Below are 22,991 nucleotides of genomic sequence, written 5' to 3' on the forward strand. Positions count from 1 at the left end.
TGCTTTGGAAACCGATTGGTATAAATTTGGTCACTCTTGGCTCAATTACGGAGTGTAAATTCCGCTTGAATCTCTTGTCCCTCCCCTGGCCCCTCCTTTGGCTGTCATAGGTGCTTTAGGTTATTTAACCAATTGTTTTTGGAACACCTTATAAATCTGATCAAATTACGCTTGTGCACATCGGAGAAGGATTTTTGTGTTTCAAAAATTTGACGCGATCAAGCAAAGTTAACTTATGGGTGTCATTTTGCGGAAAACAGGAACATGGAAAATTGAATATTTCAATGTAAAATGCAGAACGTGTAAAATGTTAGCTACAAATGATTCCTTTTGGTTAACTACATCACAAAATAATATAGTTTCGCTTTTTTCCCTTGACATGTAAAATTGTTGTACATATTTCCAGCAGGAAGGGCTTAAAAAATTAATAGTCATTTTATAAAAAAGGAGTCCTTGATAGTTTTTAATAGCAGAATAAAAATTATTGAAGATGCATAATTTGCACAAACTAATTTAATTAAGATTAGTAATTGATGGGCTTTGAAATGGAATGAAGGGCCCTATAAGACATCCTGCCAAAAGTGACCATTAGGTATTTGTTATTCAAATACATGTTTTTATAAACCTTGGATAACAAGTTACAAATTGGGACTTATTTTACAAATGATAAAAATGAATTTTTAATGAACATATCGCAAGGAAAGGACTCGTGACAGTTGTGTCGTGGATTAATCGACTGCTCAGTGCCAGAAGTGGGTAAGTGCAATAGCTGCCCTGTGAACATTGGGCAATTTACACATAGTCTATTGCGCTCATCTACACATAGCAGCTACACATGGCAGCTATTGCACTTACCCACTTCTGGTACTGAGCAGTCGTAATGCAGAATCACAAGCATCATGCAAAGATTTGGCATCACTATTTCTTTCTTTTTTTCAATGATGAATAGCTAGATTTGTACAAGATGTTCAATATACCTGGTCAATGAATTATTGAAAAGTTGTTCAATCATTATAGTGTCAGTTTGCCACAGAACATTACTCTTTTACTGTCTTATTAAATAAATGTTGATAGAATCCATCTTTTAAATAGGGCTCAACTGAAATGGCATTTGTCATCGATCCAATATCCGATATCGATTGCTTAATATCGGCCGGTAAATTTTTTTTTTTTTTATAATTTTTTTACATTTCAAAGTTTTCGGCCACTTCAGAGACCCACTGGACCTATTCTGAAGTGCTAGGATCATTCACAGTTACCGTAATTTGGAAAAAAAATGGAAGAAAATTACAAAAAAATACTGTTTGCTTAATATGCAAACCATTAACTAATGTTAATCTCTTCATCTATCACATATTATATATGCATTGGTTTTCCATGCATTTATCATATGTGATAGTAAACACAAGTTAAAACATTTGCAAAATTTTAAAAATTTTAAAAAAAAATCAGATTTTCAGGCTCGAACAAAATACTCAAGCCAGTAGGCTAAAAAGTGCCTCCATGTGCCTAGTGCAGCTCTAGTACACCACAACATTCAATGTAGTCGTAGTGCTGCCTCTCCATCAGCTAAAATAATTAGGCTATTCCAGTTGAAATTCAGACGCCCCCATAATACTATAATAAAATCCTCTTTGGGGGAACGAAATTACTGAAATGAAAGACACAACCTTAAATCTCCCACACAGGGGGTGTATAGATTTTAAATGGAGTCACCCATTCAGGTAACCCCATTTGAAATTCACACTCCATGTGTGGAAAATTAAGGTTGCGTCTTCCGAAGGGGGGGTGTGAATTTCAATTGGAACAGCCCATTGAGAGGGTTTGATCAGTTATCAATCCACATTAATGGAGCGGCATGTATTTTCCTAGAATTGTGTTGTTGTTGCACAGCAAGTAAATGAATAGTCAATCCTGGATCTCCTAAAGCTTTTAAAGGAATTAATTTTTGATTGATGTAAATTTGCAGGAGGCTGGGTAGCCAGTGAAATAACTCCAAATTAAGTGTTTTTAATACAAAACCATGGAAACCTCGGACCAAGAGGATGACTTAACCTCCAAGAAAAACAAAATTTGAATAAAAACAAATGTGTTGAGTCGTGTATGTGATTAAGTTGTTATTTTAATGCTTATTTGTTTATGCAGAGTAGCCCCTTGAAAATGCTGTTTTTCAATAATGAAATTGTGTTTTATATAAATTTAGAATAAAAAGCTAAATTTTTTGAAAAATAGATTATTTTAATACAAAAATTAGATTCCAAAAGTAAAAAAATGGCTTTGAATGATTTATTCAGCGAAACGTCTATCTTGAATAAAGCGTAAAAATGGCTACAAATGGCGAACCTCCCCACACCTTTCTATTACTTTCCCAGTAAAAAAAAATATTGTCCTCGATCCGACTGTATATTTTCAAACACAAAAGGAATGAGATATTTTTACTTTATTATCATTTTGTAAATCCAGTTCTGGTATTTTTGCATCTTGTTATTTCTTTGCATTTTTATATTGCGGGGTACTTTTTGATGGGGCATTTCAAATTGGGTATACACTGTTATTTTCGTGTGGACGTGCAGGTGCGAAAATAACAGCATGCGAAAATACAATAAACAACTCGTACAATTTCCAAAAAATCCCAAAATCCCAAAAAATTACATACACAAAAATAAGTGTATACAGTATTTTATTTTGGTATATTGTTTACAGAACACAGCCAAAACTTTGATTCCAAAAAAAATTAACAAAATTAAAAAGCAACCAGCCAACTCTAATTTTTGTTGGCATATTACGCCAATCAAACATTATTTTTTTATGCCTAAGCAGGGAAGGACTTCTACATACAATAACGTAAAATGACATCAAAAGAAAAACAAGAAATCCCCCAAACAGTCTTTCAAGTCGATAATCGTTGAAACCATAAATCCCTCTGGCTTAATTCTCCAATCCTTATTTCAACAAAACTGCCATCTTCAAAAGGAAATGCAAGTTTAAGAGCTATGCCTGTATTGTGTACACCCACATATGATAAACACGTATTAACTCTTACTACTCAGACTGCAGACAAACAATTTCAACAAATTATAGAAAAAAAATGAATTTTGATGAAATTTGTAGGAATCAGGATGAGAAATTCATTGAAATAAACACAAACATGCTTAGTCATTGTTAAGCAGTTCTTGAGGGAAGCATTAAAACTTTAGATAAGATTTGACTAAAGAAGGTGACTTTGACTTGTACGCTATCTGCCCTATGGCCATGTAAATCTTTAACCCCATGGGCACTACCTGCCGATCTAACATTGCCACTGATTGGTCAATTATATGATATCTACATTTTAATCACCAATCAGAATGGAGCTTTGTAAATAATTCGCCCCAATTTTTTTGTGTGGGGAAATTATTCTAACAATGTTGCTGATTGGTCCAATTGATAATGAAAATTTCTTTGTGACCAATAGGCAGGTAGTTCTCATGGGGTTAACCAACTGACACAAAACGTTATGTAAAACTAAGATAGTCATGTATGCTAAACTAGATTTGTGCTAGGTTGTTAAACAGCGGATATACCCTTTCACTTTGCTCATTATCCGATCGCAAAGAAGCATCAAACCACAGTGCGTGGGCTACGGTACCCGAGCACTTAAAGCGTACTCATGGGATAGAGGAATCTGTAATCCAGACCTTTGATTGACCTGAAGCCTTCATTTTTAAAAACCGTTGATTTCCATAAAATATGATAAAAAGATAAGAAATTGTAAGCATGATGGTAAGAGTGAGTAAGAAACCCGGTTTAGAATACCCAGGATACACCGCCCGCAATTTGTTGTATTTCCAATACTTCCTTCTTAGACAAGTTGTTACCTGAGACAAGTAAAGGGGGAAAAACAAAATGGCTGCTGCTCAATAGGCACTTTTTTTGTTACAAAATGGACCATCAAATACAGAATTTGTAGCTTGTCTGTCGTCCTTTGTGTAACATGAAAGAAGAGAGTACAAATACAGCCAAATATTGGCTCTATTCCCAGTAGCGCGTATTAGTCACACAATTGTGCCAAGCTTGCTTTAATACGATTGGAGGAGACCGAGTTGTTCCATATTACTCTCTGATCGGTTTACGTATGTACACACAAATTGAAGAGTTGATTTTTTGTCGCGGCAATTGAAGGCTCATTAAAGCCATTTCCTTCATAGACCCTCTGAGGATATCATAAGAGCAAAGGCAATTTTAAGTTGACTTAATCGTTTGGACCAGTAATTTTTGAAGAACTTGACGGTGGTTGTTGTAACGGCAAATAGAGTGCTAGAAATAGGACAATGACTGGGTTGAGGTTTTCCTTCCCCCGCTTTTTGAAATCTTTTTAGGATGTGGTGTAATGCTTAGGTTTAAGATTCTTGAAAATGTCAAAGATGGGATCGTTTTTGAAGTATCAGTAAATAGGTTTTGTGGAGATAGACAAACTGAACACACTTATTGGGCGATTCCAGTTGAAATCCATACCCCCCCCCCTCCCTTTGGAAGACATGCCCTTAATTTCCCACACAGGGGGTGTGAATTTCATATGTGGTTATCTGAATGGGTGACTCCATTTGAAATTTACACCCCCTGTGTGGGAGATTAAGGTCATGTCTTCCGTAGGGGGTGTAAGGATTTCAACTGGAATGTCCCATTGTAGAATAGGTTTTGCCACAGTCTCAATATTTGCCCATATTTAGGAGAGAACCAAAAATGAAATTGTAGCAAAGTAAATCTTATTTAAGTACTCTTGTGACTAAGTTAATTCAATATATTGAAATTTGAATTGAATTAAAATGAATTTTGGGTGATTTTCATTTCAATGCATTGAAATTGAATTAGAATAAAAAAAGATTTGGTTTGGGCATGAATTATTTAAGTTGGATTGGAATTGAAATAATTATGAGTAATGTTAATTCAATGCATTGATATTTGAATTGAATTGAAATTAATTTTCAATGCATTGGAATTGAATTGGAATAAAATGATTTGGCTTAGGTATGAATTGAATTGTACTGGAATTGAAATATTTGTTAGCAATGAAGAATGGAATTGAAATCCATTTCTAGAGTGAAATAACATTAATTATGACACATGTTTAAATGTCTGAAATATGAGAAGTTTCAATATGGTGTTGTTTGGGTTTGTATTTCTTTGTAATACAATATATGTTCAAGAGTAATTCAAAAGTTGCACTCTCAGTTCTACTTTGCCTGAGATACTAGTTTAAAATAACCATTTCCATGTTGTAAAAATGAGAAATATTGCAAGAATTATTCTCACAAAGCCATTTCTGGAAAGAAATAAGAAACCAAAAATATCTCAAAACATGAACATGATGTCAGCATAACGTGCTATAGCGACTTCCTGTTCCTAACGCAATCTAATCAATCCTGATTAACGCAAGGTGCTCAACGTATCAAATATCAGTCTTTCAGACCAGGAAAATTTGAAGATCTCATACTGACAGCGCTGATCCGACCTTTTGCTCCCCTTGGGAAAGAGAAAGGGGAGAGGAGGGGAAAAAAGGAACCTATGGAGTTGATCCAATAATAAAACCTAACTCATTGCAATGTTTGTTATCAGGGAAACATAATTTGATTTTTGGGTCTCCCTCGGGACAGACGTGCTCATGTTTATACTCAAATTTGATGCGGATCGGTTACAGTGATATTGATCAGAATATCATTTTACGCATGCACCTATATAGTCAAGAAATAAATGAAACGGAGTATAGAATTGTTTGGCAGGTCACCACCCCCTTATTCATAATTTCAATGCCTTAGTTCCGTGTGCTGTTGACATAAAACCGAGACTGTTTCCTCTTTACAAGGTTCTGTACTTGCAACATTATGAAAATCAACTGTCAGGTGTTTGTTAGATCGGTTTCATTGTCAGGAGTGAAGTTAGAATGCATACAGTGAATTTGCTGTTGTTAGCCCATTTGAAAGAGGGCTTTGAGATTCAGGCTAGTCCAGTATGTGTTTACATTATATGTTGGTTTAATTGTAGGAAGTGCAGTCAGAATTTATGCATTGAACTTGCAGTTGTGGTTAGTCTTTTGAACGAGGGCTTTGAGATTAAGGCTAGTGTGTTGTAATAAGATCCGTTTAATTGTGGGTAATGAAAGTAGAATGTGTGCAGTGAACTTACAGGTGTTAGCCCTTTTGAATGAGGGCTTTGAGATTAAGGCTAATCCAGAGTGTGTTAGATCAGATTTAAGTGTAGGGAGTGAAGTTTGTATGCATTCAGTGTGCTTATAGATAAGGCTAGTCAATAAGTAGTCAATTAGGAAGAGGGAAATTTTGTTATGACACCACTGTTTCAGGTTGAAAGTGAAGGCGCCATAATTTAGTTGTTCACACGGTAACTGAAAACTGAAAGTGAAGGCACCTTGAAACACACGTTTAACATCGGTTTATAAGCTTGGAAGATTTGGGAATTTACCCTCAGTCTGATAAATTGTATCTATCCTTACCCAGTAAACACAAAACATTTGACAGAAAAAGTTGTCAGGTTATACATTGTATGGTATAAACCGTTTTAATAACAGTCAGAAACATGAAGAAACATTTATAGGTTAATGAACGCGTATTACTTGTTGGGAGATAAATTAGACAAAATAATGCACGCGCGCTGATCGGGGGGGAGTACATTAGACGCATCAACATCAGCGCAAGTGCATTATTTTGTCTAATTTCTCGTGAATTTAGTTTGTAACCGAAAGCTGAAACTGAAGACACCTTGAGTTGAAACATAAGTTTATAAAAGCTTGAAAAAATAGGGAATTAAAACTCACTCAGTCTGGTCAATTTTACTTATCCTTACTAAGAAAGCAGTAAGGAAATGGTGGATAACTTAAATTGTTGATGCTGTAACCGAAAGCTGAAAGTGAAGACACCTTGAGTTGAAACATAAATTTATGAAATCTTGAAAAATAAGGGAATTCACACCCAGTCTGGTCAATTTCACTTATCCTTTATTAAGAAATCAGTAAGGAAATGAAGGATAATTTAGTTGTTTAGACTGTGATAACTGAAAGTGAAGACACCTTGAGTTAAAACATAAGTTTTTGAAAGCTTGTAAAAATAGGGAACTAAAACCCAGTCTGGTCAATTTTACTTATTCTTACTAAGAAATCAATAAGGAAACGATGGATAATTTAAGTTATTTCCGGTTTAAGGGAAAGTGAAGATACCTCGTTACTGACCATCCTTTTTCTTGTCCATTTCATTTTCAGGACCAGAAGACGGTTCTCCACGTGCCTCACCAGCTAGTACACCACAACATAGTCACAGTGCTGCCTCTACACCAGCCTCAAACAAGAATTTTCACCTGCAACCATCCCCTCTTATGGTACCAGCAAGTAGTACACCCCCAGTAGTCACTATTGCACCAACCCATACTATACCTACTCATACATCTTCTGAAACAAGAAGGGTGAGTCTAATATTTAGGATAGGGGTAAAAGTTTGTATGTCATAGTATGTCAAAATAACGAGGGTTAGTAAGGTTAGAGAGTGCTTGTATTTAAGGTCTGATGATACCAGATGACGTAGGCCCAACTCTGTGACCTCGTTCAGTGCAGCACAATATTTTCCCACGCGGATATAGTGATACATACTTCTGGATCATTCAAACAATTCAAACACAGTCCTTACAGGTTAACCTATCCTACATCAACGGATTAAGAGTGCAAAATATTTCTTTGTAACATATACACATAAAAAACTATGACCCTCATTTACACAGAGAGAAGTTGACTTCAATTGTGACATCAAGTCAGATTGCTACTAAGGATTAGCATAAACCATGTGCTGATTCGGTGTAATTACACCACGTCACCAAGCAAGAATGGTAAATTGTGAATTCAACTTTTACGTCATAACTTGCTCATGCTTCAAATATCCATTATTATTCTATTAACTTGATTTCTTATTGTGTGCTCGTTTACAATGCAAAATCGCGATTAGAAGTCAGTTTGAAATCAACAAAAGTTGCTCCGAGTCATCATAGTCAACTTCTAAAAGTCTAGTTCAAAACACGACAAAGTCGAATTCAACTTCAACTGAAGTTGACGTTGGGCTCTGTAAACAGGGTCTATTTGTCAAAAGTTTTTGTGATTACATGTTAAACCAATTTATTGATATTTGTATAATTGCAGGACTTAGACAGACATGTAGCAAGTAACTCCATTGATCATCGTCGTGAACGTCTATCAACAGAGTCAAATAGTGGAATTCCAGCACACTGGAGGGGAAAGGACAGTCCTGGAGGACCATCTCGGAGGTAGGAAATATGCAAATAAGATTATAATTGGGTTGTCAATTTAGTTCAATTACTTGCTGGCAGAAAAGAATGGCATTTGTTTATATTTTGAGAGCGTACACGTGTAAACACAGAAGCGAGGTTCTGATTGGCTAATTCAGTCATCTGACAATTATAACAAGAGACAGGTAATCTGATTGACCGATTACACGTCAAAGAAGCGATCGATGCACAAAGCTAGCAGGGCTCATCAAAGCCTGGCGTATATGTCACTCATTAACAGAGCGTGTGCATCAATAAGAGCAAGAGAGACTGGTAATCTGATTGGCCGATTACGCGTCAAAGAAGCGATCTGTGCATGTAAAATACTGTGTAGACTGATAAGGGTACTATACCTGTATATTGCTGCATCTCTGACTTGTCCTGAAATGTTAGCCAGTTCATTTTTCTCAGAAAAACATTATTTAAACCATGATTTATTAAATAAACATCTTTTTTCATTTGTTCTTTTATTAATCACACAGCGTCTATTCACCATCCAGACATGTCCCTCCGCACTCCAAATCCGAGGACTCCCCAGTACGTGGTTTCCAACCCTATCGCCATGGGCAGACAGAAAGAGCAGAGGAAATACATCCGACAGTGCCGCCTCCTGCGCATCACCCTCCCCATATGGCCTATGACCCTTCTGTAATGGCCGCTGCTGTGTCGGCATCGTATCCATTCCATCCTGCGTTTATGAGCCCTGCTCATCTGCAATATTCGGCATTTCGGTAAGTTGGAAGATTGACATATTAACCCTAATGCTGGTTTCATACTACCCTGCCGCTTGCCGCTGAGCGGTGTGGCGCACGCGTATTGCAGACAAACGGACACAATCAAGGCTTGTCATTGGTTGAAACGCCCTGCCGCTTGCCGCAGCGGCAAGCGGCAGGAAAGTATGCTGGAGGCTTAACTCTCTGCTTTTTGACAGGGAGGAAGGTAGGAAGGAAGTGGAAAAGAAGATGGAAAACTGCTGCTGCTGCTCAGCTACTTTGTGGCTACTCAGAGTACCAATCCAGTACCAGTGTGTGTACTGTACGTGTAATTCTGATGTGTATAGTGTATACTCTGGAGTACCCGCACAGGTACTCAAGAGTACCAATAAAGTAGCTGGGTAGCAGTGTACCTCTGTGGAATCACTCCATAAACCATTAAAAATTACACCAAAATTACCCAACAACATTGCAAAGTAACATCCGTAGTGTGTACTCCTCATGATGATGGGTAAATTATACACAGAACCAAACAAATTATGAATTCTTAGGAAATTCTTCTACAGATGTATACAATTCTCTTCTGCCAAAAAAATTGCTGCATGACAAGATTTGAGGACAAAACCTAAAGGAAATCCTTCAAAATGTGATGTGATATAAATAAATTAAACAGCTGGTTGAATTAACGATAAACAAAAGAATATTTTCCACTTGAATTCAAGATTATTCAGATGTGTATGTATAAATTTCATTTTAAGAGTCTACATTAAATAATTATATTGCTTCACTGCACCCACCATAATACATACATGTGAATTCAATCTTAACTGTATAAACTGTATTTATGGTTGTGTTTGTTAGCAATGAGCAATTTATAATTGACCAATGAGATGGTCCGTTAGATCTTCATCGTTAAAGTACAGTCTATTTGATTAGTCAAAAAGCCCTCGCTTATTGCCATCAATGAAACGTGTCAACTCATCTTGAGTGTAGGTGTAAGCATAGAGAATGAATTCATGCGTAAATTAATAGTTATCTCATATAAGTGAGGGATTATTCAAACGAATATTCATCAGGATAACACCAGTCACTATGAACCACTATGGTCTCATCCCTATGACATAGTCCAATAACTCAATTAAACAATCATAGTGCAAAATTTGACCTCAAGTTGAAGAGTATGAGTTTTTGTACCCAAATTTTTGAAGGTCATTCAATGAATGTACAAATGTATTAGGGTTAAAGAACTGTGCCCCCGATTGATGAGCATGTTGTGGATCCTAGTGAGTGGATACTACCATCAATATTACATACATTGCGGATGTATGCTCGCCCCCTACAAGAGAATATTCACAATGATGATATTTATACATTTTGAAGGGGAAAGTAATTTTTCCCTAATTAAAAACATTTGCTTTAGCAGACTTACTAACATGACGGCAAGTTGTTTATGATGAAACAAAAAGAAGATATTGGCTTGCAGAAATTGGTCAGGTTAACACAGCAGTAGCACTTGTGCATCGCTCGAGCATCACTCAGGATTTTCTTGGGGATAAATTTGGGGGCAGTGTTAGGGATGGGAATCCTCAAGTGTTCACATCGCAAATTTCCCCAAGTTTTTGCTCCAGAACCGCATTGCTTGTGCAAAAAGCCCTCTCCGTGTGGACATGTCCAATATGGAACGATTGCAGAATAGGGTGCAACTCTAAGTCCTAGTTTTATTACAAGACTGCCCTTGACTCCGTAAACAAGGACGGGACTCAAGTCTAGCAAGTTGCACCCTATTCGGTAATTGTACCTCCAATATTGTCTAGAGGGCATCATTTTGATTGGGTAATTTAGCATAATACCAAACCAGCTGTTAACACATGACTTTAGAATCCATCAATTTTCACATTTTGTTAAAATTTATTGTTTTTATTTGATCACTATTATAAAGTTAAGCAGCATCTTGATATAATATCATAAATGTCCGGTCATGCCAGCAGCGAAAGAAATCCAAGTTCAAATATTAACTTGCAAAAAATGTCGGTAGAAATTTGTGACTTTGTGAAAATTAACTCTGCAAAAAATATAATATTGACAGTGTGAAATAGGAAGCCATTTTCAATGTGTATTTAGTGAGATGAAGTCGTTGATGTGCAAGATAATATTAACAAAGGTTTTACAGTGAATTAGAGCAAGACATAAACAAGGACTGCATTAACCTCATGAGAACTACCTGCCGATTGGCCAAAAAGAAGTTTTCATTATCAATTGGACCAATCAGCAACATTGTTAGAATAATGTTACCATGCAAAAAATTGGGTTGAATTATTTGCAAAGCTCCATTCTGATTGGTGATTAAAGTGAAGATATCATGTAATTCACCAATCAGAGGCAATGTTAAATCGGCAGGTGCTCAGAGGGTTAATGGGTTAAATAATCGGTGGTGTGTATGGAAGTGCTGTGCGGGTGCTTGTATGTGGGTTTTTGTGTGTGGGGGTGTGCGCATGCATAAGAACTGGGTATAGAGTTCTTTATTGATGCGCAGTTCCACGTTACGCAAAATGATCCTCAACTCCAGAATTTTCTCTCACTGTACAACTTTTTGTCAGTATTAAATTAGATGTAGAGATAAAAAAGAAATAATTCTTTAATTTAACAAAAAGCAAATTCTGAAGGCCAGCTCGACTACAAATATTCACAAGTTAATCCACATTTCAATAATCAACTGCTCAGTGCCAGAAGTAGGTAAGTGCAATAGCTGCCCTGTGAACATTTGGCAATTTACACACACAGTATATACTCATCTAACACACAGCAGCTACGCATGGCAGCTATTGCACTAACCCACTTCTGACACCGAACAATCATAATGTCTTACACAGATCATTGGCTATTTCTATGTGCGAATCATAAATGAATGGTTTATCGCACTCTCGTGAGACACGGCGAAAAAGAAGTCACACGTGCGCACACATCTAAACTCATCCGAGTGCGATGAATATTAATAAGTGTCTGGTTGCAATAAAGTCATGCCCATTTTGCACTTGTATTTGTTTATATATGCAACAACTCACTTGGAGATAGTCAGCATCCCAGGGGAAAAGAATTTCAGCCATTTTGTTTGACTTCTACTAACATGGATGTATGACTGCTTTAAAAAGTACAAAGTCGATTATGAGTCTTAATGTGAATTCACTGAAACATGCAATTTGCTATTGTGAAGTTAAATATGTGTGTTGCTAATCTATTTGACGTGTTATTGCAGTTATTGTAGTTATTGAATGGCATATGGTATAGTTTTGTATGAGGTTAAAGATCATCATGGAAAATTGAGCAATTTTGTATGATTCATATTATTTAAAGATTTTATTCTTAGTGTTGGATTTAAATACAATATTGTACAATCATATTGCAAACAGGGTACAAGCAAAAAAAACAAGCAAACAGTATTTACTCAAAATTGCATCAACCTACATTTTTGGCCCTTTTTCAAACCAATGACTTATACAGTAAACATCACAAAATTTAGAGCTCAAAACACCAGCATTTTATACAAGATGAAAATGTTAAGTTGTAGCAAAGCGTGGTAAATGTGTATAAAATCCTAACAGAAGAAAAATAAAGTAGTAATTGCCCTGGGCATCATCCGAAAATAGTATGTTTTGGGGCCAAAATTAGGTTAAATTGCATAATTTTACCTGCTTCATGCACACTGGCCCATCAAATTCCAAACTTCATTTTGAGTTACAATGTCACAGTAAAACTGGCACAATTAGCGCTATTGGTAATAAGTGCTTATGTGCTTAAAAGTTTCGCTCCATTCTTCATTTTATGAAACAAATGTTCAACATTCTTCAACACGATTAATTTGTATTCACTGACTTCCAATACTCATCTTGCTGGTATACTAATGTTTGCTAACTTTGTTCATTCTAACCCACCGATACAGACCGGAAGAACATTATGAGCGCTTCACTACCCAGGTCTGCGATCGCAATTCCTTCAATTTGGCTCACCACATAGTCAAATGTTCCAGCATGCTGCCGCCGCCGCTGCCATGAGTCCATTATTTCCTGGTCTTCGGTATCCTAGTGAGCTTGCCATGCAGATGTCCCATATTCCACCAGGGATGGCCTTTGGAGGCCTCATGTCTCCTCATCATCAAGAAAGGTATGTAACACATCAGTGAATTCCAACTCATGCAATTCTATGGCTATCTAGAAGAAAGGTGATTGGGCAATTCCATTTAAGGTTTGCATATCCTCCTGTAGAAGATTTCACTACTATCTCAATTCCAGTTATGTTAAATTAATAAAATCTGGTTGAATTTTGCATAATTTGGCATAAAGTTTTGACATTTTGTTTTGAATTCCAAAATCTTGCACACCTTTTCCACTTTTTATGGATGAAAATGTTTGGATCTGAAATAATTTGAACTGCTGCATTTGGTTGGAATTCCAAAATCTTCCTCAAGAGGGATGAGTGTGATTTTCAAATGAAATAACCCATATGCTATTGAATGTGACAAAGATCTCGGTACAGTCAGGTTTATTTGTAATATCAAAGTCATCCCAATTATTTGTAGGCCTACATACTTCACTTCATTTCAAGCAGGGTTACTGCCTGTGTCCATCCCACAGAAACCAATTGGCAAGAGAAAATTAGTCATTCCAGTTGAAATTCATACAACCCTATGGAAGACATGACCTTAATCTTCCACACAGGGGTTACCTAAATGGGTGATTCTATTTGAAACCTACACATGTGTGGGAGATTAAGGTCATATCTTCCATAGACGGTGTATGGATTTTAACTGTAACAGCCTAATTTTTTCAACTCTGATTTCAAGAAGATTGATGAAATACTCAATTTCCTGTGATTCTACCAATTATTTAACTTGATTTGTTTTTCCTTCATTATCATCTGCTATGAAATATAGGGAGAAACTTCTACAAGAACAAAGAGAGAAAGATAGAAAAGCCGAGGAAGCCAAACATGAGGCAGCTTTGAAAGAAAAGCAGCGTGAAGCTGAGAGAGAAGCTCATGAACGTGCTATGGCTGCCTCACGTAATGAGGACAGGGGACATAACTCACCCAGAGGTAGGTGGACAATGATTACATACAAAATTAGAGTCTAAGATCTTAAGTATAGGTGGGCTGTTACTTTGGATTAATGGCCATGGGAACTACCTCTCACAATAATAATTACAAAGTTTGCATTTAAAATTTCTTGCTGTAAATTTGAATAAATAAAGCCAGAGGTAGTCACCCTGAAATAAGGGACAAGCCTGGATTGAAAAAGTGAAAATTTGTACATTTGAGGACATTTTAATACTTAGGTACTCTCATCTTTAAATGACGACTCCGGCAATCAGAACATTATGCCTTATATGTTAGGAAAACAATTATCAAGCATGTATCACATGGTTTTATTTGAAACAAACTCATATTGACCATAAAAACGAATAAAAACAGCCGGCTCTCAAGACGCGATATTCAAAAATCCTGTGTTGAAATTTTCTAGTGCAATGACGTCATGGTTACTTGTACTCAATTGTTGTCAGCTTTCGTTGTATTACTAGGACGTCATTGCACTGGACAATTTCGGCGCCCCGGGGATTTTGAATATCGCGTGTTGAGACACGGCTGTATTAATTTTTTTTTTTATGGTTAATATGAGTTTGTTTCAAATAAAATCACATGATTTGTGTTTGATAACTAATTTTTTTATCATATAAGACATAATGTTGTGATTGCCGGAGACATCCTTTAAAAAGTTGTCATCCACAACATATATGTGACACGATCTGGTCCATGGGGGCCAAAGGCAGCAAATTTGAAACTGAGATAAAGGTAAAAATATGGGGTTAAAAAACAATAAAATACATAAGAAAATTGACATCAAAAAACTTCATAACTTTAGAACCAAGTATGCTAGGCCTTTGGTGTTTTCAGTAAATGATAGCTTATTGTATGTATAATGTAATAATTACAGTAACTCAATTTTCAAAAATGCCTCCTTTGGCCCCCATGGACCAGATCGTGTCACATATGGGACAATTATTATGAAGTCTATCTTGTAAAGCACTATGAATGTCAAAAGTTGTAAGTGTATTAGGCTATGCCAGTTGAAATCCATACACCCCCTATTGAAGACATAACCATAATCTTCCACACAGGGAGTGTGAGTTTCAGATGGGGCTACCTGAATGGGTGACACCAATTGAAATCCATACCCCGCTGTGTGGAAGATTAAGGTCATGTCAGGGGGTGTATGGATTTTAACTGGATTAGCTAATTATCATCATCTCATTAACATCTTGTTCTAGTTATAATACTGTTTGATGAATGTATATGGAATAGTATTTAGCATATTTCTCATTGTTTTACCCCTTTCGCTCCCTAACTATGAATCCATTACTAATAGTCAGAGAAAGATTTTGACAAAAGTGTTGTGCTTGGTAACATGCATGAGAGGTTTTGATACATTAAATTATAAAACTTTGGTTTTATACCTCCAGCTAGCAGCCTACATATTAGGTAATGTGTTTTACCTGACTTGCCTCACTACACCTATGTATAAATAGGTAGCTGTGTTAAAACAGCACCGCAGAACACTTTTGAAATCTGTCTTTGGCTAAAGTGTTAAATAAAACTTTGTAAGGATATTCATGCCATGATTCAACAAATACCCACAATTCCATGCATGTAAATAGCTACTGCAGATAATACACTTTCAACTTTTTTGCATCTAGATTAGATTTCAAAATAACTATGGGGAAAACTATGTGAAATTTGGGGAAAATGTTATATACTTAATTTTAAAACACAAAATATGTTGTTGAAAACCAGGTCCAAACGTAACGTGGAGCAGCTTCTCTCGAGTGTCCCGGACAGCCAATCACTATGGCCAACACCGCCTTATGTCGTCTATGCAAACAGCGCCACCGGTGTCGAAACTACACAATTCTCAAGGCGCTAATCTCAACCAAAAGGGTTGGTTGTCTATTAGTCAAAACAATTATTTTACAATTATTTTTTATTCAGCTTAAAATTGTCGATTTTTATTTTTGTGGCCATGTGCACAGAACCACACAGGCAGTTTAATACATGCACCTTTATGTTTGTGCTTTTTTTTGCCATTTGGGGTATATATACATTTTATTTTTCACTGCTTATGCATGTTTTTGACACTTCTTGTGCACAGTTTGCTTAAATTTCCATTATGATTTCAGATGAATTTGGGAATATTGAAACCAAATTATAGGTATTTTAATTAATTCTTAGTCAAAGTGGAACACTTGGCATATTTAAAGCTCGGCGATAAACACTCAGGTGTATAATGCAGTCCATACGATTACATGCACATGTCTTACACTGCATATATGTTTAGTACACTAACAGGAATGTTCCACCTTAGCCAAGAATGATTTGAAATACCAATAGTACAAGTATGATCTTTTATATCCTGATTACTCTATAGAGATAGAGATCAACAAAAAGTAGGGATTTCAATCAAGTTCAAATTTTTTAAGACGTCACATTTGACCTTTGCCCCATCACGGCATAAAGCGCAAGGCAGCAACACCATGCCATTCTTAGCTTTTGTTCTTTTTATTATCTTTTATTTGTGACCTTTGACCTTTCCTTCACAGGAAGTTGCCATACATCTCAATATTTGGATCCTGAGTTTGTCCTCTGGAAATCAATTTGATAGAAATTCCTTCCCACAATGCAATATGCATATTGCAATAACAAAATAGATGGATTAACTCCCGAGCTGTATTTGTTGTTAACCAATAGACTTATTACCAATTGCCTTGTGGGAAGGCATTTAAATACAAACTAACTTCCGGTAGAGAGACCCAAGATCCATATATTTCCAGTACTGTGGCTTCTTATATATCATTATATCGTTGTTTGAAAATATGTCACACAACTGTACATGCTTTGAACATGGCGTTTTGTGACATAGTTTCAATCTTAAGTCTGTGAACTAGGTATAATTGTGCTATTTTATTTAAAGCCCTTACTACCCCTGCGGACGATTTATGAAATGTCTTCCACGGGGGGAGTAAGAATTTCAAATGGAATGAACACATTAGGTAGCTCCATTTGAATTTCATAAACTCTATGAGAAAGATTCAACATGAATCTTCCACAGAGGGAGAGTGAGTTTTAAAATAGAGCTATTTAATATGTTCATTCCATTTAAATTTCGTACTCCTCCTGTGGAACAGTAGTTCCAAAATCTTCCACAGAGGTAGTGTGGATTTTAAATGGAATAGCCCATTGGATGTTGGGACACAAGATTAAAGTATTTATGTAGTATTGTTGCTATTTAATTTTTATATGCAAAGTGAATCTCACAAGAATACATGTATATGTTTGATAGACCTAAGTCAGTTGCCATGTCCATTTACTATATAAATTAATAGGAATGATGAAATTTTAATGTGTATTAAGCATGTGCACCTAATGTAGCCTATCAGCATGCCTGAATGATGTAGTGTTTTCATCATGAATACAAATAGTCAAATTGATAATTTGATAATCCCCAAAAGTCTTTGCAAACTTAGAATCTTTGAAAATTCAGTATTAATGTTCACAAAATGTTTGAAATCGAATGTCAGAAACTAGTTTATTATGAGGTCTGGTTACTTGTATGGGAAAATATTAACATAAAATCCAACTTTGGGGTAATTTTTCTCAAAATTTTCTTCAAATTTTCACATGGAAGTCTAGTTTGTTTGACCTAAACATGCTGGTGTAAAGTTGTGCTTTAATCCATTTATGATGCACCGTTCTTTTAAGAATCAAACAGAGTCCAACAGGAGCCATGTACATTACCGTATTGTATAAGTGCCCTAAAACAGCTATCTGTACTTAATATTTTTGAAGAAAGAGATGTTTTAGTTTTCAAAATCGCGAGTAGCACATATTGCTAAAGTGACTAATGCATTTAATGTCACAGTGACAGTCTCTGTCACAGATTCACCTCTTGGACTTGGTTTGTAGAAATTTTTTTTACAGTCAAATTGAGTAAGAGATGTCACAATATTTTGAAAACTTGCAGACTACACATTTACAAAAAGCACTTTTTGGTATATAAGTTTGATTTTTTTTCTGTTCCTTTTATGTGCATTTTGCTTGTTGTACTGGTCAGCATGCTTTGCTTTTTTTGTCTTCGTAATGTTGCACATTATTTTGCAGCGTAAAAAGTTAATGATAATTACTTAAGAAATAATAATATGATCTTGAAATTTGCATTCTACAAAAAGTTTAACCATAAACCACCTGCCAATTACATTGATAAGATTAAGGGATGAAATCAAAACTCTACCGCCGGTTGACTGGTGGTTACCAGTGGTTAAACCGCGTTCCATTGTTTAGAACAATAGAAACCAGACGGAACCACCCAGAACCGGCGGTCAACCGCTGGTCGAGTTTTGATTTCATCCCTAAGTGCATATGATTTTGAAGAGAAACCAATTGAAACAAAAAGGTATGCAAATCACTAAAGATAACAGATTAAGTTTCACTATCTTGTTTGATGATTTTGTTTTTAAAATAACGGTGTTTTTACATTTTCTTATTCTTTTTTGCAATAGACTCTAGTCGTTCTCATCACCATGGTCATCACCATAGCAACAGCCCTCATCACTCAAACAGTAGCAGTAATAGTCCTCGAGTGAGTGCACACTCTCACCACCATCATTCCTCGCTAGATGGGTCCGGACCAGTGCCGCTGCTCAAGAAAGCGCCATCGTCGTCTGACAGTCACGATGATCGTGATAGGTGGCAGCAGAACCGTCAGTCTGTATTGGTGTCAGGCAAAGACGCATCTGATCATCTTAATCACCATGGTCATAATTCAGCAGACTTGCAGCATAGACAGCATAGGCTATCACAGGTATGGTAATCACTTTGTCAGTGCTGATAAATAGTAAATGATACTTCAAAGATGATGGAAATAGTCACTAAATTTATCATAACATTGCCAAGACTTTTTAAAGTAAAAGAAAGTTGTTATTAAAATGCTAAATTTAGTCCCTTTCAAGCAATAAGTAAATCTCACTTTCTGGGAAAATTCAGTGGTAATTCCTGCTTGTTTTGGCAAAGGTTAAATATTTTCAAAATATCCAACTATATTTGTGTTGTGATTCCTTCACAGTCATGTGTCAATTAATCACAAATCAGCATTTGTGTTAACTAAATTTGTTTCTTTCTATGTTTGTTTGCTTAGTCTCTTCATGAAAGCCATAAGCCTATGAATCTAGTCGCAGACCGAGACAAGTCCTTATCGTCTCAGCATGACCGTAGTCTTCTACTGCAGCAAGACAGAAGCTTAGCTGAAAGGTAAGCTTAATGTTGACAGACAGCCAATAATGCTTCACCAATAGGTAATTTGGGGAGCTGATCTTATTTTAGTTGTGGGCTGATTACAACTGCATACCTGAATAATACTATATTATTTATTTTTCTTCCTAGCGAGGCAGTTACATCAACGCAACTGTCAGGCAGCTGTTTCATTCTGGCATCTTTGTCATCTTAAAATTCTTGTGTGTGTATGCCCGTGCTTTTAGCAAATGCTTGGATTTGAAGCTGCAAACAATAAAATGCGCACCAACATCACTGCCTCGCCAAGAAGAAAAATGGCATAAATATTTGTGGAGATCCTTGGGTTACCATAAAGTACATTTTGAAAAATAAATCTGGTGTCATTTTAAATAACATTTTTTTCACATCCTTACAGCTGTATCATAATGTCAAAAAAAAACCAAGTTAATATTTAAAAATATTCATTCAGAACTGTCAGTATTTAAGTATCCATTAGTGTAAACTCCAAACTGACATGGGGAAACTTGATTAATGTGCAGAGCTGATGAGTTGGTAATAAGTATTACATGATACGTTACATAATATAAGACCCTGGGTGTACTCAAATTACATTTTGAAAGGGGTGTGCTGTTGGAACTATGAAACCCCTTCTATTTAGGGATTTTTTTACTTTAAAAAAATCGGGACCCATGTTTAGGAATTTTTCTTACAAAAAAGCGACTGCTCATTAGAGCGATACATCCCTGTATACCTTATATATGTGAATAACGCCCCAGACATAAGATTTGCCCAATTGCTTATAACATTGTTTTTTCTTTTCTTTCAAGCAGGCATGAGAAGGAAAAGAGTTTGCGTGAACAGCACAGGGACCAATTGCGAATGGATCACCATGGTGACAGTGCAAGACCATTGCCACTACGATCCCCTCACAGTCGAGGTGAGGAACCTTACCGCCCAAAACTTTTCAAAGACCACAGGACTGGTCATTCTACTGGTCATTCTGACCATCACATTCCAAACCAGTATGACTATGACCGCTTACCCCATGTACTGGACAGAACTTTGCATAAGGACAAAGCTATTCCAAATGCACATGATAAGACATGGATTGAACAGCGTCGTGCTGCGTTAGGCCACGAGGGCGCTCGATCGTCAGATCGGGATCCAGTGCATGAAAACAATGGACCTCATCATCCACTTCCTGTATCAGGAAAATCAGTGCAATCAAATCAGTATGAATATGATAAACCGCATGCAGAATTCAGCTATCATCTGCATGAATTCTATCGTAAGAATCAGCTTCGTGGTCCTGGAGGAGAGTACCCACATGGTGAACCTGTTGTAAGTAAGTTGGACCTGGAGGAAAAGAAGCGGAAAGAAGTTCGAATGACCGGGATCTACGTGTCCAGTGAAAGTGAATCGGACAGTGACGAAGAAGACGAGGAGAAGCGGGACAGATATCGGAGGAGGATGGTGAGGATAGCGACGAGGTCAAATCTACCATTGGACAAGTCGGAACCCAAGATAGATTTCTTTCAGACTATGGGACTTACAACACAGGGAACAAAATTAGGTAGGGATAATGTTATTAGTGAGTTGGTCAAATTAGTTTGATTTTAAATATTTAATGACATGAACATGTGATCAAGTAAAATCAAGTCACCCGATATATTGTTGTTGTTGTTTGTTGTTATTGTTTTATGTGCCTTTTTAAAGTATTCTCTGCCTGTGTCAAAAGTTTACATGCCGACAATACCAGGACTTACAGCTCCCGATAAAGAAGCATAAAGATCAATTTTGTCCGATATTTATTTTACACCTTAACTTTTAAAAGGCAGGGCCCAGATTTCGATGAGAATCACAGAATCGATTCTCTAAGATTCGGTTGCAAGAATCAACTTCTCTCATTGTATTATACAGTAAGTGTAATGACTATAATGGATTTTGATTCTCGTAAACCAAGACGAAATCTAGGCCCTGAAAGGACTTTCGTTTATAAGTCGGCATCAAATTTTTGGGTTGTTCCCTTAATCCATCCTCAATTCTGTCAATGTATTGCCAATTCAGAATTTGAACTGATAAACTTGACCCCTTGTTGAAAAAATGTTTTAGGGCAAGTAAGATCACAGTTTTGTGTGTTTCTAATAACAAACTTGTACCATTCTTACTTTCTGTCTACGAAACTACGATAATTATACATACTACACAGAACCTACAACTTACTAATATATATATATACACCATAACATAAATATTATATTTTTACAGCTATCAGTAGAGAGCAGAGGCGGAAACGTAGGAAGCTTCTACGAGAAGACAGTCCTCCACCAAACAAGATAGCCCGTACCTCATCACCCAAGAGTTCACTACCTCCAGCAGCAAGACTAAACCAAGATAATTTTCAGAGGGAGCTGGACTATCCTCATAAGTGCCGATTCTTACGCTTGTTTGGGTTAGAGGCGGTCACACCAGAAAAAAGGAGACGTAAGTCTATTCTCTCTATCATTAACTTTCTCCATATGGGTGTCGACTGCAGACAAGTTTCAAATTTGGTTTAAAAAATTCAAATATTTCAGAAATGTATATTTTCATGACTATATTTGTAATCAGCTTGAAAAATGCATTCAAATGAGTACAAACAAGCCTAGTATTGGTTCAGTGGCTCTTAATATAGCTGTTGATATTTTGAGAAAATATCTCAAAACTTGGGACTTTCCATACTGAAGACTATGGCTATAGCATGCAGAGCATTTAGTGTAATTTTAATGTCCGTCATACTCAGTATGGTAAATTTCTATTGTTAAGCTCATAAGCAGATGGTATCAGTGATATGTCACTAATGGTTCATGGCAACTCTTCGATATTTTACACCAAATGACACAAATGTATGGATGTCATAAAACAAAAATATTAAAGTGAAGTGAAACATGTTGGCAGTACAGGGATTCAAACCCAGTGTAGCAAATAGTTTTCCAAACTCAACTAAAAAGAAAATAACATTGTTATACCTTTTTGCCAAATGGTTCATTTCAAGACAATTTTTTTGCAATTAATATTGGTACAATAAACTGCTGCACATGTTAATAACCCTAAATCTTGTAACTTAGTTTTTTATTGTTGTTTTTTTTCCTTTTCTTTTTTTTTTTCTTCTTTTTTTTTTTGGTCAATTCTATTCAATTTTTCTTAATGCTCTGTTTATTTTGTACCTGTAGATATTGAAAAAGAAAAGGCCATTGTGGAAGCAATTGTTAGCAAACAAAGAAGGAAAAACAATGGAGCTGACCTGCCAGGAAAAGAGAATATTGTAAAGAATGAAAACAAGACCAACTCAGGTACATAATAATATCTCAACAGCTTTATTTCTTTACACTAGTTTGACTCAGGAATATCTTACACCAATGATACACCAAATTCTCAGTTTAAAATATATATATATATATTTGCTGTAAAAATACAAAGTATAGTTTTATACAGTCTGTGAATGGTGAAAATTTGTTAACTGTAATTAAAGAGTGATCAGTATAGAATTCTAAATGAGGAGACATTGAATTCTCAGTTTAAAAAAAAAAATTTTTAGTCAAAGTACTGGGTGTAGTTTTATACACCCTGTTGATAATGGTGAAAGTTAGT

General features: G+C 36.1%; 1 pseudogene; it reads left to right on the forward strand.

Annotated features, from left to right (window-relative positions):
• LOC140172775 (uncharacterized) overlaps nt 1-22,991 on the forward strand; it is a 403,962-nt pseudogene that overhangs the window by 374,387 nt on the left and 6,584 nt on the right.

The sequence above is a fragment of the Amphiura filiformis genome, chromosome 16 (assembly GCF_039555335.1).
Source record: "Amphiura filiformis chromosome 16, Afil_fr2py, whole genome shotgun sequence".
In the NCBI taxonomy this organism is placed as follows: domain Eukaryota; kingdom Metazoa; phylum Echinodermata; class Ophiuroidea; order Amphilepidida; family Amphiuridae; genus Amphiura; species Amphiura filiformis.